The following is an 18352-nucleotide window of genomic DNA, read 5'->3' on the forward strand; positions in this document are numbered from 1 at the left end:
ACTGTATTATTATTATTGAGAGACAGGCTAACTGTTCCTAAGGTTGTGATAGGAGATCACACACTGTATTATTATTATTGAGAGACAGGCTCACTGTCTGTTCCTCAGGCTGGGACAGGAGATCACACACTGTATTATTATTATTGAGAGACAGGCTCACTGTTCCTCAGGCTGGGACAGGAGATCACATACTGGGCTGCCTCCCTTCCTCCCTCTCCCAGTAGGATTGGGACCCGTTGTGATTCTGGCAGGTGTGGGAATTCTGGGATTAGATTTCTAAATTTAGGGAAGAATATTTCTCTAATCCCAGAATATGTATGTCAGTGCAGTAGTAAGTGCACCTCTGTCTCTATTTCTCCCTGCTGGCAGCCAGGTCTGCCTGTGTCGCCCAGTTTCTATGGCCAGGCTGTGGTCACTGAGCCTGTACTTCGTCAGGGTCTGTTTCTTTTTGCTGTTACTTGACCTGGTCAGATATCCAGCTAGTGTGTATTGTCTGTTTAGGGTTCAGTAGTATTCCAGTTTGTGTTGTGTTTGTGTGTGTCCCAGTGGATGAGATCGTGTTGTGTGTGGTTTGTGCTGTGATTTTGATGGGTGTTGTTGTAGCTGTTTTGTCCTGAGGCTGGTTGGTGTCAGTGAGCTTCCGGACCTGCTGGCTGAGAGGCTCTTCTCTAGGCTCAGCAGGGCCTGGTGGTGGTAGGATCTCTGGTCACTGTTTCTCTGGTGTGACCAGTATTTGATTGCTCTCTTTTGTGTGCTGATGAATAATGGGGATTGGCATAATTCAGCCCTGCATGCATTTCTGGGTGTTTTTCTCTGCAAGTGGAGAATGTTCTCACAGATATCCGTGTGCAGAGTTTCTATGGGGAGTTTGTCCCATTTTGTGTAATCCTAGTTTGCGAGGGGACCCCACACTTCACTCTTGACACTACACTCCATCTTCATTAGTCACCTGGCACTTCAGAGTTCAGCCCAGTACTCAGTCTTCACCAGCTTTCACTCCTCAGTCCTGTTCATTAGCCCAGAGGAATGACTGCTTCCACACAGACCTGTCCTGACAGCTCCCTTCCCCCTCACACTGCTCATCGCTCACACAGACCAGCTGAGTCTCCTTCTGCAGCTCTGGGCTTAAAGCCACGCAACTGGGCCTGAAGTTTGAACCCAGCTGGTATCATTCTCAAAAAGAAACGCACCTCAGACTACATCACAGTTAGACCTGGTCTCTGATGTGTGTGGAGCTGTGCTCACAGCTGGACTGGCGGGGGGAGGTGTGTGTGCAGCTGTGCTCACAGCTGGACTGGTGGGGGGGAGGTGTGTGTGTGCAGCTGTGCTCACAGCTGGACTGGCGGGGGGGAGGTGTGTGTGTGCAGCTGTGCTCACAGCTGGACTGGCGGGGGGGAGGTGTGTGTGCAGCTGTGCTCACAGCTGGACTGGCGGGGGGGAGGTGTGTGTGCAGCTGTGCTCACAGCTGGACTGGCGGGGGGGAGGTGTGTGTGCAGCTGTGCTCACAGCTGGACTGGCGGGGGGGAGGTGTGTGTGTGCAGCTGTGCTCACAGCTGGACTGGCGGGGGGGAGGTGTGTGTGTGCAGCTGTGCTCACAGCTGGACTGGCGGGGGGGAGGTGTGTGTGTGCAGCTGTGCTCACAGCTGGACTGGCGGGGGGAGGTGTGTGTGTGCAGCTGTGCTCACAGCTGGACTGGCGGCGGGAGGTGTGTGCAGCTGTGTTCACAGCTGGACTGGCGGGGGGAGGTGTGTGCAGCTGTGCTCACAGCTGGACTGGCGGGGGGAGGTGTGTGCAGCTGTGCTCACCGCTGGACTGGCTTGGGGGAGGTGTGTGCAGCTGTGCTCACCGCTGGACTGGCGGGGAGGATGTGTGTGCAGCTGTGCTCACAGCTGGACTGGCGGGGGGATGTGTGTGCAGCTGTGCTCACAGCTGGACTGGCGGGGGGATGTGTGTGCAGCTGTGCTCACAGCTGGACTGGCGGGGGGATGTGTGTGCAGCTGTGCTCACAGCTGGACTGGTGGCGGGGATGTGTGTGCAGCTGTGCTCACAGCTGGACTGGCGGGGGGATGTGTGTGCAGCTGTGCTCACAGCTGGACTGGCGGCGGGAGGTGTGTGCAGCTGTGCTCACAGCTGGACTGGCGGCGGGAGGTGTGCAGCTGTGCTCACAGCTGGACTGGCGGCGGGAGGTGTGTGTGCAGCTGTGCTCACAGCTGGACTGGCGGCGGGAGGTGTGTGTGCAGCTGTGCTCACAGCTGGACTGGCGGGGGGAGGTGTGTGTGGAGCTGTGCTCACAGCTGGGCTGGCGGGGGGGGTTTGTGTGTGCAGCTGTGCTCATAGCTGGACTGGCGGGGGGGATGTGTGTGTGCAACTGTGCTCACAGCTGAACTGGCGGGGGGATGTGTGTGTGCAGCTGTGCTCACAGCTGGACTGGCGGGGGGAGGTGTGTGTGGAGCTGTGCTCACAGCTGGGCTGGCGGGGGGGGTTTGTGTGTGCAGCTGTGCTCACAGCTGGACTGGCGGGGGGGATGTGTGTGTGCAACTGTGCTCACAGCTGAACTGGCGGGGGGATGTGTGTGTGCAGCTGTGCTCACAGCTGGACGCGGGGGGGATGTGTGTGTGTGCAGCTGTGCTCACAGCTGGACTGGCGGGGGGGATGTGTGTGTGCAGCTGTGCTCACAGCTGGACTGGCGGGGGGATGTGTGTGCAGCTGTGCTCACAGCTGGACTGGCGGGGGGGTGTGTGTGTGCAGCTGTGCTCACAGCTGGACTGGTGGGGGATGTGTGTGTGCAGCTGTGCTCACAGCTGGGCTAGCAGGGGGGATGTGTGTGTGCAGCTGTGCTCACAGCTGGGCTAGCAGGGGGAGTTGTGTGCAGCTGTGCTCACAGCTGGACTGGCGGGGGAAGGTGTGTGTGTGCAGCTGTGCTCACAGCTGGACTGGCGGGGGGGAGGTGTGTGTGTGCAGCTGTGCTCACAGCTGGACTGGCGGGGGGGAGGTGTGTGTGCAGCTGTGCTCACAGCTGGACTGGGGGGGGAGGTGTGTGTGCAGCTGTGCTCACAGCTGGACTGGCGGGGGGGAGGTGTGTGTGTGCAGCTGTGCTCACAGCTGGACTGGCGGGGGGGAGGTGTGTGTGTGCAGCTGTGCTCACAGCTGGACTGGCGGGGGGAGGTGTGTGTGTGCAGCTGTGCTCACAGCTGGACTGGGGGGGAGGTGTGTGTTTGCAACTGTGCTCACAGCTGGACTGGCAGGGGGGAGGTGTGTGTGTGCAGCTGTGCTCACAGCTGGACTTGGGGGGGAGGTGTGTGTGCAACTGTGCTCACAGCTGGACTGGTGGGGGGGAGGTGTGTGTTTGCAACTGTGCTCACAGCTGGACTGGCGGGGGGGAGGTGTGTGTGTGCAACTGTGCTCACAGCTGGACTGGGGGGGGAGGTGTGTGTGTGCAACTGTGCTCACAGCTGGACTGGCGGGGGGGGAGGTGTGTGTGTGCAACTGTGCTCACAGCTGGACTGGCGGGGGGGAGGTGTGTGTGTACAGCTGTGCTCACAGCTGTGTGCAGCTGTGCAGTGTGGTAAGAGGGAGGTGGCTGGTGGTTTTCAGGTCAGGCAGGGCTATAATTGTGGGTGTGTGTCTGGCCCGGGTGCTGTGTTTGTGGAGAGGCAGCGCTGTTGGAGAGACGTTCTGCCCACACTGGGGGTGGGGGAGCCCAGTTTACTGACTGCGACCCCGGACACTGCTGCTGGACCATGAGGTCAGTGGCGTTCTGATGGTCAGTGTTGGCCGGCTCAGTGACCTCACTCCTGCTGCCCACATAGAAACACTGAATCAGCTGCTGCCAGTATTCAAAGCAGCTTGTCACACTGGGCCACTGTTCATCCCACAGAATGAGCTCTGTTTCCAGAACACCTGCAGCACTAAATAAGAACATTGGAGGTTACAAACGAGAGGCCCAGCTCTCCAGGTTAGTACTTAGTACTTAATTGATCTGAAGATGGGGCACAGTGAGACCCTAGGTACAGTTCCTGGGGTGCTGTCTGTTTGGAGTGTGTGTGTCCTGTGATGGACTGGTGTCCTGTCCAGGGTGTGTGTGTGTCCTGTACTGGGTAAAGCATGACTTTGATCTTGACCAGTGTTTTTTTGGAAGATGCAGGGTATCAGCTTCATCCACATCTCTTGCTTGTAATAATATTTCATGGCTGTGTGCTTCTTCCTTCTGTGAGAAATGTACAATGTATTATTGTATATTTGACCTTCCTGTGACTTCTGACCTCATTCACATGCCCAAGCCAAAATCTGCCTTATTCAGATTTTTTTTTATAAATGAGAGATCCTGGAGTTATTAATCGCTGGCTCTTTGTAGGATGGGTCGCGGAGGGCAAGGTGGAGCTGCACGCTGAGAGCACTGGGCTGTTTTTCGCTCCTCTCCGAGAGAAGTTTACCCTCTATTACTAACCCACCACACTTCACCCTATCCCTTCCCGAACGCGCTCTCCAGTTACTGCAGCAGGAAGACAGTTAATTACAGGAAGCTGTTTGAAGTCCCACAGACTCCAGAGCCTGGCTGTGCCTTGAATGTGCACACAGCCCCTGTCCTGGCTCAGAGCCCTTGTCCCTCTGGCAGTTTCCGAAGGGCTGTTGGTGAGCCCTTTGTCATTGCTCTCCCCTCTGGGCCAGTCCTGTAGGAAGCGCAGTCCTTCAGATCATACCTGATGTCCAGACTGCTTGCACATTAAAGGCCCTGTGACACCGTTGGTGAGAGTCAGGGTATTAATCGTGGTGTCCTGGCCAAGCCCCTCTCTGACCTCAGCAGCTTCTCTCTGCTGCTCTGATCTGTGTGCAGTGGAGCAGCACGTCAGAGGTGACGTATGACGTATGTGGGGCCCTCAGGTGTCCTTCAGCATCCTTTGGGGTACAGGAGGAAAAACAGTCAAGTACAAGGGCTTACACCTTATCTGAACTCAGTTATACAGCCTGGGGTCTCGCTGGAGAGCGTCCTCTAAGTGTGCTGGCGAGGGGTGTGTGTGTGGAGCTTGCGGATCAGCCTTCAGGGAGCAGTGTGGAAGAGGTTGTCTCATGTGTGTCTGGCGGACTATGGAAGGGACTGGGGCCGAGGATGTCTGGAAACAGCCAGCCATCCCCTGCAGATCCCAGCTGGCAGCCCACTGGAGCTCAGCAGCGGTGGGCCTGGCCACTATCTGGATGGGAGACTCCTGGAAAAGCTAAGATTCCTGATGGAAGAGGTGTTAGAGGGATCAGTAGGGGGTCTGTTCCTCAGGCTGTGACAGGAGATCACATACTGGGCTGCCAGTTCAGATAAGTTCCCTCCTCCCTCTCCCAGTAGGATTGGGACCCATTGTGATTCTGGCAGGTGTGGGAACTCTGGGACTTGATTTGAATTTAGGGAAGAATGTTTCTCTAATCCCAGAGTATCTGTCCCAGTGCAGAAGGAAGTGCACCTGTCTCTATTTCTCCCCACTGGCAGTGGGAGCACAGCCTGTCCTCTCTGGGCAGCCAGGTCTGCCTGTGTCACCCAGTTTCTATGGCCAGGCTGTGGTCACTGAGCCTGTACTTGTCAGGGTCTGTTTCTGTTTGTTGTTTCTTATCTTGGTCAAATATTCGGCTAGTGTGTATTGTCTGTTTAGGGTTCTGTAGCATTCCAGTTTATGTTGTGTTTGTGTGTGTGTGTCCCAGTGTGTGAGACACACACACTGACTGGACACTCCAGTACATGAACACTGCACTGAGAGAGAGAGGGGTTAATACAGACACACTGACTGGACACTCCAGTACAGAGATAGAGGAGGCAGCACAGAAGATGAGCTCCTAATTTCTTTGAGATTTTATTGTTTTCTGGAACTGAACAAATAGTCTAGGAATAAGGCGACATCTAACAAAACTAAAGAAAACTACAGAAGTAAAGAAATAATTTGCCATTGGAAAAAAAATCAACAAAGCAAACATCTAAAAAACTGAAGATCAACTATAAGACACAGCTACACCTGAGGATAAAGGACCTGAGGAAAAACTCCAAAAAGGAAAATCCCCAAGAGACGAAGAGAAACAAACAGAAAAGGAATAATTAAAACAAGGAAATAAGAATAAGAAGACAAGAAAGAAAGAAAGAAAAAGTACACCAAAGGAAACAAGAAGGAAAGGGAAAATAGAAGCAGCATCAGGAGAAGCCAAGAACTCAGCCACCAACACGAAAAACACCTGGTAAGCCCTGTTCTTTCTTCTCCTTTCTTGAAGAGGCCTCTAAAAAATTGAACTGCTTTGCTAGATAAAAGTTTAAAAAGTCTTTAGAAAAAGTTACCTTAAAGTTTAAATTAAACAAAATACCACTCGGGCCCACTACACTCAAAAGGCCAAAGTTGAAGAACCTGTTCCCAAGCAACAGGGGGCTGATTGTATTCAAAACGCCCGAGCCAGGCCGTCTGTTTGCTCTTCTCACCTGGGCCCATTGTATTTAAAAGAGGAAGATGAGTACAGAGCAGAATACAGCCCCACTGGAGCAGCCCTGCCCCCTCAGCACAGTACTCCAGTACCCTGAGGACGTGAAAACCGTTAAGACCAGGAAACAGTACAAAGACTCCTGGATGAAAGAAAACCCAGAGACCCTCATTGCTGACTACTGCCAGGCAGGAGAAAAACACATAAAAACCAACCTGCTCTTTTTTACTGAGCATCCGAATGCCTGGCACACAGCTGTGTGTAAGAATTATACAAACACCACCAGAAGGGGCATCAGCAAAGGCAGGCAAATCTCCATAGGGGGCGACAGCGAGGTAGAAGACACTGTCCTGACTGTCAACACCTACCACAATGGTACAGTGATGATACAGGGCAGTGAGGCCGCTCTGGAGCTTTTCGAGGAAAAGTTCACAGACCTTAAAACACAGGCCGACCTGGAGAAACCTCCCCCAGAAACAGGAGAAAAACCCAGCAGCCTGATGCCCACAGCACCGGAGAGTTCAGCTCCACCTGTTTTAGAGCCCACAAACACAACCTCAGCCACAGAACAGCCCAGCAAGAGTGTAGCCCTCGGCAACACAGAAACACACCACCCGGACACACACAGCCCACACCAACCCCCCTGTGACCACAGCACAGTGCGCCTCCTGAGAGAGAAACTCTCTGCTCTGGAGCTGGACTTCACTGAGTTCAAGGAGCTGATGCTGGGGAGACTCACAGAGGGGCAGACAGCACAACAGCTAAGAGACGAGGTTAACAAACACAAGAATGAATGTAAAACCTCCAACAAACAGCTCAGGGCACAGATGGAGGAGCTGCTGCAGGACAACAGTAAGCTGCAGTCGGAAGTAGCAGAGCTGAGAGAGGAGCTGCAGCTCGCGGAGAGGACAAGCAAGACTCTCAAAGACCAGCTGAGGAAACTCACTACTTCCCACTGCAGCCCGGACTGCAACAGAACAGCCCTGAGACCCAGAACACACAACACACAACACCCACCCCCAACCCGCAAAGACACACCCACCTCCACACAACCTGACACCCCTACAACCCCCACCACCAACTCCCACTTACCCAGTACCCCCACCGTAGCAAACACCACACCCACTGCACCCCCCGGCACCCCAAATCCCCTCACAACTCCACTGCCCAAAAGCACATCCACCTTGCCGAACACTCAGGGTGACCCACACACACACCCGGCCCCACCCAACTCCTCCACGTCACACACTGCACCCCCCCAAGCAGCCGCCCGCCCGGCAGCACAGCGCCCCTCCAGCAGACTGGACACCAGAGGCAGACGCATGGAAGTAGCCCTTCTCATCGACTCCAACGGGAGGTACATCGATGAGCACAGGCTCTTCCCAGGATTACAAACAGCAAAGCTCTGGTGTCCGACGACAGAGAAGGCCCTGCAGCTGCTGTCCAGGTCGGTACTGGGAGCCCCTCAGCACATCATCATCCACACCGGCACCAACGACCTGAGGACCCAGAGGGAGCAGGTGGCCCAGTCCATCAGGAGAGTGGCAGAGAGGGCCATACAGGAGTTCCCTCGCGCCCGAATTGTCATCTCCACCCTGCTGCCGAGACAGGACGAGCAGCACCACACCATCCAGAGAATCAATGCCGAGATCTCACGGTGCTGCGCCCTGCTCCCAAACGTCTACCTGGCCCATCACTCCACCCTTGGACCACAGCACCTACACGACCATAAACACCTCAAAAAACAGACCATTGGACTCTTCACAAAAACTCTGAAAGACACCACACTGGGCAGACACCCGAACAGCACCCCAGAGAGAAACAGGAGGACTACCAGAGGAACGCCCCAGCACCCACACCCCCAACCCAGACCAGCTCAACCCACAAAGAACAGAACCAGCACCACCCTACAGCCCTCCAACCCAGACCAACGACCTAACAGGACCAGAACCAGCGCCCCACCCCATGCCCCTCACCCAGACCAGCAGCTGAACCGGACCAGAACCACAACCCCTCCCCACCCAGCACAACTACAGAGCCGGACCGAGCCCCTCCTGCACAGCTACGCCGCAGCCCTGGCCAGACCAGCAGTCCCGAGCGGTTTGGAGCTGGGAGAAATCCGGCAGCTCCTGAACCTCATCTGCACCCGGCTTATGAGCTGAACTTCCACCACCCACAGCGACAGACAAAAACCCAGCACAATACTTGTTTCTGTCGATGATGTAAATGTCCAACACAAATTTGATACAGTTCCAGAAAACAATAACAACTTGCAAAGATAATTCAAGCGATAACAATGAGATCTCTAAAGATAAGTATGTGGAACATTCAGGGTCTGGGCTCGTCAGCATTTGGGCTGAAGAGCACTGATCCTGAATTTATCAAGGATGTAAAGGAGACAGACATCATGATCCTACAGGAGACATGGTGTCGGGGAGACTTGGCTACCCACTGTCCCCCAGGCTACAAGGAGATCATGGTGCCCTCTGTCAAAAAACCCCAAATCACCCGGGGCAGAGACTCTGGGGGGATCATTGTGTGGTACAGAGCGGAGCTCAGTCACTCCATACAATTAGTAAAGAAAGAAGAGTCACGAGTTTGGCTTAAAATCAAAAGAAATACCATCTGTACAGAAAACGAGGTTTTCCTGTGTGCTGTCTACATCCCGCCCTCAGAATCCCCCTACTACAGTGAGGGAATTCTCCCCAGTCTCCACACGGAGATCGGTCACTTCCAGGGCCAGGGAAACGTGCTGCTCTATGGTGACCTCAACGCACGAACAGGCACACTGGCAGACTTCACCAGCACACAGGGAAACACTCACATATTCGGACAATCCCCTCTGTACCACACACCGGTCACCTCACACAGGTGCAGCCATGACACTACGGTCAACAGCACCGGGCGCGAGCTGCTGCAGCTCTGTCAAGGGCTGGGCCTGTACATCGTCAACGGCAGGACTAGAGGGGACTCTCTAGGCAGGTTCACCTACAGCTCAGCTCTGGGTAGCAGTGTGGTGGACTACGCCATCACCGACCTGGACCCCTCCTGTATCAGTGCCTTCACTGTCAGGCCACAAACTCCCCTCTCCGACCACAGCCAGATCACACTCTACATGAAGAGAGCACACCAGTACAGAGACACACTGACACAGCCCAGCCAGCTGTATGACCTCAACCAGGCGTACAGATGGGACACAGACAGCCTCGACAGATACCAAACTGCACTGGGCGATGACGAAATTCAGACACTGATGGACACATTCCTAAACACTCCGTATCAAACCAACAAATTAGGCATCAACTTGGCCACACAAAAACTAAATCACCTATTCCACAAACTAGCATCAAAATCTAAGCTAAAAACAACTAAATCAAAAAACTACCAAAAAACAAAAGCAAAAGAAAAGTGGTTTGATACGGAGTGCAAAAACATCAGAAATGCACTACGAAAAGTCTCAAATGAAAAACACAGACAACCACACAACACAGATCTGCGACTCAGGTACTGTGACATGGTAAAACTTTACAAACACACGCTGAAAAAGAAAAGAAACACATACATAGACAAACAACTTGCAGAAATTGAGGAGTCACTAAATCAGAACTGTTTCTGGGAGAAGTGGAACAACTTAAACAAATCAAAACCAGAAGAATTGGCCATCCAAAATGGAACAATCTGGCAAACATACTTTGAAAATCTGTATGAAAAGCTCCCAAATACAAATCAATCAGACCAAAACACCATTTATGAAAAACTCAAAATTTTGGAATTGGCTATCAAAGACAACCAAAACCCCTTAGACTCCCCAATCACTGAGCAGGAGCTACTGGACAAACTCCAGGCCCTCAGACCACGCAAAGCCTGTGGCCATGATGGTGTCATAAATGAGATGCTGAGACACAGCAGCCCAAAGTTGCAACAAGCCCTGCTCAAACTCCTCAATCTCATCATGACAGCTGGATGTTTCCCCGAGGCCTGGAACCAAGGACTGATCACGCCCATCTATAAGAGTGGAGATAAACTCGATCCCAGCAACTACCGGGGCATCTGTGTGAACAGTAACCTGGGGAAGGTATTCTGCAGTATCCTGAATACACGAATACTGGCCTTCCTTACCGAACACAATGTCCTGAGTAAAAGTCAGATTGGCTTCTTGCCAGATCACCGCACATCTGATCACATTTACACCCTGCACACACTGATAGACAAACACGTCCACCAAAAACACAAAGGAAAAATTTTTGCCTGCTTTGTCGATTTCAAAAAAGCATTTGACTCGATTTGGCATGAGAGATTGTTTTATAAACTACTCCAAAGCGGCATAGGGGGCAAAGTGTACGACATAATTAAATCAATGTATTCAGAGAGCAAATGTGCAGTGAAAATTGGAAACAAAAGGACTAAATTCTTCACCCAAGGCCGCGGGGTGAGACAGGGCTGCAGCCTGAGCCCAACACTGTTCAATATCTATATCAACGAATTAGCAGGAATGTTGGAGCAGTCTGCAGCTCCTGGTCTCACACTACACGACACAGAAATCAAGTTCCTGCTCTACGCAGATGACCTGGTCCTGCTGTCGCCCACAGAACAGGGGCTGCAGCAGAACCTGGCACTGCTGGAGCAGTACTGTCAGACCTGGGCACTGACAGTCAATCTGGACAAGACCAGAGTTATGGTTTTCCAGAAGAAAGCCAGACCTCAGGGAAACAGGTACAAATTCACACTCAACAACAACACATTGGAGCACACATCCAGCTACACATATCTCGGTCTCACCATCAGCTCTTCCGGGAGTTTTGACCTGGCAGTGAAGGCACTGAGGGAGAAGGCACTCAGGGCTTTCTACGCAATAAGAAAGAGGCTCTTCAACATCAACCCACCAACAAGAATCTGGCTCCAAATACTTGAAAGTGTAATCCAACCCATTGCCCTATACGGCAGTGAAGTGTGGGGTCCCCTCACAGACCAGGATTACACCCAATGGGACAAACACCCCACAGAAACTCTGCACATGGAGATCTGTAGAAACATCCTCCGTGTGCAGAGAAGAACTCCTAACAACGGGTGCAGGGCCGAATTAGGCCAGTACCCACTATTGATAAACATACAGAAAAGAGTATTAAAGTATTGGCTACACCTAAAAAACAGCGACCAAAATTCCTACCAACACAAAGCCCTGCTGAGCCAAGAGCTGAGCCCAAAACAGAGCCCCCTGAGCCAGCTGGTCCTGAGGCTCACTGACCTGAGCCACACCGACACTAACCAGCCTCAGGACAGCACTGCTAGAGCACCACAACCCAGACTCAACCACATCACAGCACAGATCAAACAGCAATATCTCACACACTGGGACACACACACACAGACACAACATAAACTGGAATGTTACAGAACCTTAAACAGACAATACACACTAGCTGAATATTTGACCAAAATAAAAAATAACAAACAGAAACAGACCCTGACGAAGTACAGGCTCAGTGACCACAACCTGGCCATAGAAACTGGGCCACACAGGCAGACCTGGCTATCCAGAGAGGACAGGCTGTGCTCCCACTGCCAGCGGGGAGAAATAGAGACAGAGGTGCACTTCCTACTGCACTGTGACAGATACTCTGGGATTAGAGAAACATTCTTCCCTAAATTCAGAAATCTAATCCCAGAGTTCCCACACCTGCCAGAATCACAACGGGTCCCAATCCTACTGGGAGAGGGAGGAGGGAACTCAGTTGAACTGGCAGCCCAGTATGTGATCTCCTGTCACAGCCTGAGGAACAGTGAGTCTGTCTCCCAATAATGCTCCAGCCGCCTACAGAATATGTCAATATTGTATAATATGTCTTTGTTGTAAATGTCTGTAATATGTCTGTAGATTTTATTTTACTTCTATTTTTGTTTTGTTTCATGTAAATATCATTACTTTCATTTGCTTTGGCAACACTGATTGTACCCATCGGTCATGCTAATAAAGCACCTTGAATTGAATTGAATTGAAATACTGCTGTTTGATCCGTGCTGTGATGTGCTTGAGTCTGAGTTGTGGTGCTCTAGCAGTGCTGTCCTGAGGCTGGCTGGTGTCGGTGAGCCTCAGGACCAGCTGGCTCAGGGGGCTCTGTTTTGGGCTCAGCTCTTGCCTCAGCAGGGCTTTGTGGTGGTAGGAATGTTGGTCGCTGTTTTTTAGGTGTAGCCAATACTTTAATACTCTTTTCTGTATGTTTATCAATAGTGGGTACTGGCCTAATTCGGCCCTGCACCCGTTGTTAGGTGTTTTTCTCTGCACACAGAGGATGTTTCTACAGATCTCCATGTGCAGAGTTTCTGTGGGGTGTTTGTCCCATTGAGTGTACTCCGGGTCTCCTTCACGGAGCCGGGTCGATCTCTCTCCTGAGCAGTGACACTTCATCCTCCTCGCTGTGCATTCGGAAGGGTGGAGTCGCCTCTCGTTCTCATCATCCAGTGGTGAAGAGGCGGTGGGCGTGGAATGCAGCTCTGATGGCTGAGGGTCTGTTCTGTGTGTGCAGGGGACGCAGGGGACGCAGGGGACGCCCTGGACTGCGGGCGAGAGGCTGATGCCCGTGTCGGCACCGTCTGCCCTGAGGCCCTGAACACCGTGAGTGAGCACTGCAGGGCAGCGAGCTCGTCCAGCCCAGGGGTTACCTGCTGCAGGCTCTCTGGGTCAGTGGGGTGTGTGTGGGGGTGCTGGGTCAGTGGGGTGTGGGGGGGGGGGGTGCTGGGTCAGTGGGGTGTGTGTGTGGGGGGGTGCTGGGTTAGTGGTGTGTGTGTGTGAGGGGGGGTGCTGGGTCAGTGGGGTGTGTGTGGGGGGGTGCTGGGTCAGTGGGGTGTGTGTGTGTGTGAGGGGGGTGCTGGGTCAGTGGGGTGTGTGTGTGTGTGGGGGTGCTGGGTCAGTGGGGTGTGTGTGTGGGGGTGCTGGGTCAGTGGGGTGTGTGTGTGAGGGCGGGTGCAGGGTCAGTGGGGTGTGTGTGTGGGGGTGCTGGGTCAGTGGGGTGTGTGTGTGTGTGTGGGGGGGGGGTGCTGGGTCAGTGGTGTGTGTGTGAGGGGGGGTGCAGGGTCAGTGGGGTGTGTGTGTGGGGGGGTGCTGGGTCAGTGGTGTGTGTGTGTGTGTGGGGGTGCTGGGTCAGTGGGGTGTGTGTGTGGGGGGGTGCTGGGTCAGTGGGGTGTGTGTGTGGGGGGGTGCTGGGTTAGCGGGGTGTGTGTGTGGGGGGGGGTGCTGGGTCAGTGGGGTGTGTGTGTGGGGGGGTGCTGGGTTAGCGGGGTGTGTGTGTGGGGGGGGGTGCTGGGTCAGTGGGGTGTGTGTGTGAGGGGGGTGCTGGGTCAGTGGGGTGTGTGTGTGGGGGGGTGCTGGGTCAGTGGGGTGTGTGTGTGTGAGGGGGGTGCTGGGTCAGTGGGGTGTGTGTGTGGGGGTGCTGGGTCAGTGGGGTGTGTGTGTGTGTGTGAGGGGGGTGCTGGGTCAGTGGGGTGTGTGTGGGGGGGGGTGCTGGGTCAGTGGGGTGTGTGTGTGGGGGGGGGTGCTGGGTCAGTGGGGTGTGTGTGTGTGGGGGGGTGCTGGGCCAGTGGGGTGTGTGTGTGTGTGGGGGTGCTGGGTCAGTGGTGTGTGTGTGGGGGGGTGCTGGGCCAGTGGGGTGTGTGTGTGTGGGGGTGCTGGGTCAGTGGGGTGTGTGTGTGAGGGGGGTGCTGGGTCAGTGGGGTGTGGGGGTGCTGGGTCAGTGGGGTGTGTGGAGGTGGTGCTGGGTCACTGGGGTGTGTGTGGTAGGGGGTGCTGAGTCAGTGGGGTGTGTGTGTGGGGGGGTACTTGATTAGCGGGGTGTGTGTGTGTGTGGGGGTGCTGGGTCAGTGGGGTGTGTGTGTGTGTGGGGGTGCTGGGTCAGTGGTGTGTGTGTGTGGGGGGGGGTTCTGGGTCAGTGGTGTGTGTGTGGGGGGGGGTGCTGGGTCAGTGGGGTGTGTGTGGGGGGGGGTTCTGGGTCAGTGGGGTGTGTGTGTGTGGGGGTGCTGGGTCAGTGGGGTGTGTGTGTGTGTGAGGGGGGGTGCTGGGTCAGTGGGGTGTGTGTGTGGGGGGGTGCTGGGTCAGTAGGGTGTGTGTGTGAGGGGGGGTGCAGGGTCAGTGGGGTGTGTGTGTGGGGGGGTGCTGGGTTAGTGGGGTGTGTGTGTGAGGGGGGGTGCTGGGTCAGTGGGGTGTGTGTGTGTGTGGGGGTGCTGGGTCAGTGGTGTGTGTGTGTGGGGGTGCTGGGTCAGTGGTGTGTGTGTGTGGGGGGGGTTCTGGGTCAGTGGGGTGTGTGCGTGGGGGGGGTGCTGGGTCAGTGGTGTGTGTGTGTGGGGGTGCTGGGTCAGTGGGGTGTGTGTGTGGGGGGGGGTTCTGGGTCAGTGGGGTGTGTGCGTGGGGGGGGTGCTGGGTCAGTGGGGTGTGTGGGGGGGTGCTGGGTCAGTGGTGTGTGTGTGTGGAGGTGGTGCTGGGTCACTGGGGTGTGTGTGAGGGGGGGTGCTGGGTCAGTGGTGTGTGTGTGTGGGGGGGGGTGCTGAGTCAGTGGTGTGTGTGTGTGGGGGGGGGTTCTGGGTCAGTGGGGTGTGTGTGTGGGGGGGTGCTGAGTCAGTGGGGTGTGTGTGTGGGGGGTGCTGAGTCAGTGGGGTGTGTGTGGGGGGGGTGCTGGGTCAGTGGGGTGTGTGTGGGGGGGTGCTGGGTCAGTGGGGTGTGTGTGTGTGTGGGGGGGGGTTCTGGGTCAGTGGGGTGTGTGTGTGGGGGGGTGCTGGGTCAGTGGGGTGTGTGTGTGGGGGGGTGCTGAGTCAGTGGGGTGTGTGTGTGGGGGGTGCTGGGTCAGTGGGGTGTGTGTGGGGGGGGTGCTGGGTCAGTGGGGTGTGTGTGGGGGGGTGCTGGGTCAGTGGGGTGTGTGTGTGTGTGTGTGGGGGTGCTGGGTCAGTGGGGTGTGTGTGTGGGGGTGCTGGGTCAGTGGGGTGTGTGTGTGAGGGCGGGTGCAGGGTCAGTGGGGTGTGTGTGTGGGGGTGCTGGGTCAGTGGGGTGTGTGTGTGTGTGTGGGGGGGGGGTGCTGGGTCAGTGGTGTGTGTGTGAGGGGGGGTGCAGGGTCAGTGGGGTGTGTGTGTGGGGGGGTGCTGGGTCAGTGGTGTGTGTGTGTGTGTGGGGGTGCTGGGTCAGTGGGGTGTGTGTGTGGGGGGGTGCTGGGTCAGTGGGGTGTGTGTGTGGGGGGGTGCTGGGTTAGCGGGGTGTGTGTGTGGGGGGGGGTGCTGGGTCAGTGGGGTGTGTGTGTGGGGGGGTGCTGGGTTAGCGGGGTGTGTGTGTGGGGGGGGGTGCTGGGTCAGTGGGGTGTGTGTGTGAGGGGGGTGCTGGGTCAGTGGGGTGTGTGTGTGGGGGGGTGCTGGGTCAGTGGGGTGTGTGTGTGTGAGGGGGGTGCTGGGTCAGTGGGGTGTGTGTGTGGGGGTGCTGGGTCAGTGGGGTGTGTGTGTGTGTGTGAGGGGGGTGCTGGGTCAGTGGGGTGTGTGTGGGGGGGGGTGCTGGGTCAGTGGGGTGTGTGTGTGGGGGGGGGTGCTGGGTCAGTGGGGTGTGTGTGTGTGGGGGGGTGCTGGGCCAGTGGGGTGTGTGTGTGTGTGGGGGTGCTGGGTCAGTGGTGTGTGTGTGGGGGGGTGCTGGGCCAGTGGGGTGTGTGTGTGTGGGGGTGCTGGGTCAGTGGGGTGTGTGTGTGAGGGGGGTGCTGGGTCAGTGGGGTGTGGGGGTGCTGGGTCAGTGGGGTGTGTGGAGGTGGTGCTGGGTCACTGGGGTGTGTGTGGTAGGGGGTGCTGAGTCAGTGGGGTGTGTGTGTGGGGGGGTACTTGATTAGCGGGGTGTGTGTGTGTGTGGGGGTGCTGGGTCAGTGGGGTGTGTGTGTGTGTGGGGGTGCTGGGTCAGTGGTGTGTGTGTGTGGGGGGGGGTTCTGGGTCAGTGGTGTGTGTGTGGGGGGGGGTGCTGGGTCAGTGGGGTGTGTGTGGGGGGGGGTTCTGGGTCAGTGGGGTGTGTGTGTGTGGGGGTGCTGGGTCAGTGGGGTGTGTGTGTGTGTGAGGGGGGGTGCTGGGTCAGTGGGGTGTGTGTGTGGGGGGGTGCTGGGTCAGTAGGGTGTGTGTGTGAGGGGGGGTGCAGGGTCAGTGGGGTGTGTGTGTGGGGGGGTGCTGGGTTAGTGGGGTGTGTGTGTGAGGGGGGGTGCTGGGTCAGTGGGGTGTGTGTGTGTGTGGGGGTGCTGGGTCAGTGGTGTGTGTGTGTGGGGGTGCTGGGTCAGTGGTGTGTGTGTGTGGGGGGGGTTCTGGGTCAGTGGGGTGTGTGCGTGGGGGGGGTGCTGGGTCAGTGGTGTGTGTGTGTGGGGGTGCTGGGTCAGTGGGGTGTGTGTGTGGGGGGGGGTTCTGGGTCAGTGGGGTGTGTGCGTGGGGGGGGTGCTGGGTCAGTGGGGTGTGTGGGGGGGTGCTGGGTCAGTGGTGTGTGTGTGTGGAGGTGGTGCTGGGTCACTGGGGTGTGTGTGAGGGGGGGTGCTGGGTCAGTGGTGTGTGTGTGTGGGGGGGGGTGCTGAGTCAGTGGTGTGTGTGTGTGGGGGGGGGTTCTGGGTCAGTGGGGTGTGTGTGTGGGGGGGTGCTGAGTCAGTGGGGTGTGTGTGTGGGGGGTGCTGAGTCAGTGGGGTGTGTGTGGGGGGGGTGCTGGGTCAGTGGGGTGTGTGTGGGGGGGTGCTGGGTCAGTGGGGTGTGTGTGTGGGGGGGTGCTGGGTCAGTGGGGTGTGTGTGTGGGGGGGTGCTGAGTCAGTGGGGTGTGTGTGTGGGGGGTGCTGGGTCAGTGGGGTGTGTGTGGGGGGGGTGCTGGGTCAGTGGGGTGTGTGTGGGGGGGTGCTGGGTCAGTGGGGTGTGTGTGTGTGTGTGGGGGGGTGCTGGGTTAGCGGGGTGTGTGTGTGGGGGGGTGCTGGGTTAGCGGGGTGTGTGTGTGGGGGGGTGCTGAGTCAGTGGGGTGTGTGTGTGGGGGGGTGCTGGGTCAGTGGGGTGTGTGTGTGTGGGGGGGGTTCTGGGTCAGTGGGGTGTGTGTGGGGGGGGGTTCTGAGTCAGTGGGGTGTGTGTGTGTGGGGGGGGGTTCTGAGTCAGTGGGGTGTGTGTGTGGGGGGTTCTGAGTCAGTGGGGTGTGTGTGGGGGGGGTGCTGAGTCAGTGGGGTGTGTGTGTGGGGGGGGGTTCTGGGTCAGTGGGGTGTGTGTGTGTGGGGGGGGGTTCTGAGTCAGTGGGGTGTGTGTGTGGGGGGGTGCTGGGTTAGCGGGGTGTGAGGGCGCTGAGTTAGAGTGTTTTGCTGTGCTGGACTTCGACGGGAGCCCTGTCTGCTGTGCTCTCAGTCTGAAGAACAACACTGCCATCTGCTGGCCAAGTACTGCTCTGCGGCCTTCATTTAATCCCAGCCTGTTCTGTCCTGAAAGAACCGTTGTTCTGAGCTGCAGGGTAGTTTGTCTTGCCGCAATGTTCCTCTGTGACGTCGCTGTGTTCCACCTGCTGCCCCGGGAGAGGTAGGAGGCAGTGGCAGTGACTCCTCACACCAGCTGTGATGGCAGCACTGTGTGCTCAGAGCTGCAGTTTACAATTCTGGGTGTCCCGCCTGTGTCAGAAAAGTGGACCGGGGTGCTCTTTCAGCTCTAGAATGGGCTCGAGCGCTAGGTGACTGACGGGGTCCCCACCTAGTGCCATTGTGAGCTGGGAAACCCTGTGGTGAGCCCCGTGGTTCCTCCAGTCGAGGAGATCTCTGCAGTCTGAGCTGAGGAGAGGGCCGCAGGGTGAGTCTGATAGGAGAGTCAGGATCGCTGCAGAGCTTTCACACATGAAGCATTTCTTTCTCACAAGCGAAGCAGATGGGTGAAAAGTATAATCTAGTTTGAAATGAAATGTTATAAT

The 18352-nt window shown here is 56.3% G+C and overlaps 1 protein-coding gene across 4 annotated transcripts in view; it reads left to right on the forward strand.

Annotated features, from left to right (window-relative positions):
• ptpra (protein tyrosine phosphatase receptor type A) overlaps positions 1 to 18352 on the forward strand; it is a 43571-nt gene that overhangs the window by 7326 nt on the left and 17893 nt on the right. For 2 of the 4 annotated variants that reach the window (XM_088911614.1, XM_088911616.1), the window contains exon 1: positions 12985 to 13122. The exons of 1 other annotated variant lie outside the window; for it this stretch is intronic. The gene's annotated coding sequence lies outside the window, so the exon portion shown is untranslated. Of the gene's footprint in view, positions 1 to 12968; positions 13123 to 18352 lie in introns of those variants that run through there. One more of the 4 variants, XM_088911617.1, reaches the window with a different exon arrangement.

Source organism: Atractosteus spatula, chromosome 3 (assembly GCF_055471065.1).
Source record: "Atractosteus spatula isolate fAtrSpa1 chromosome 3, fAtrSpa1.hap1, whole genome shotgun sequence".
NCBI classification, from domain to species: domain Eukaryota; kingdom Metazoa; phylum Chordata; class Actinopteri; order Semionotiformes; family Lepisosteidae; genus Atractosteus; species Atractosteus spatula.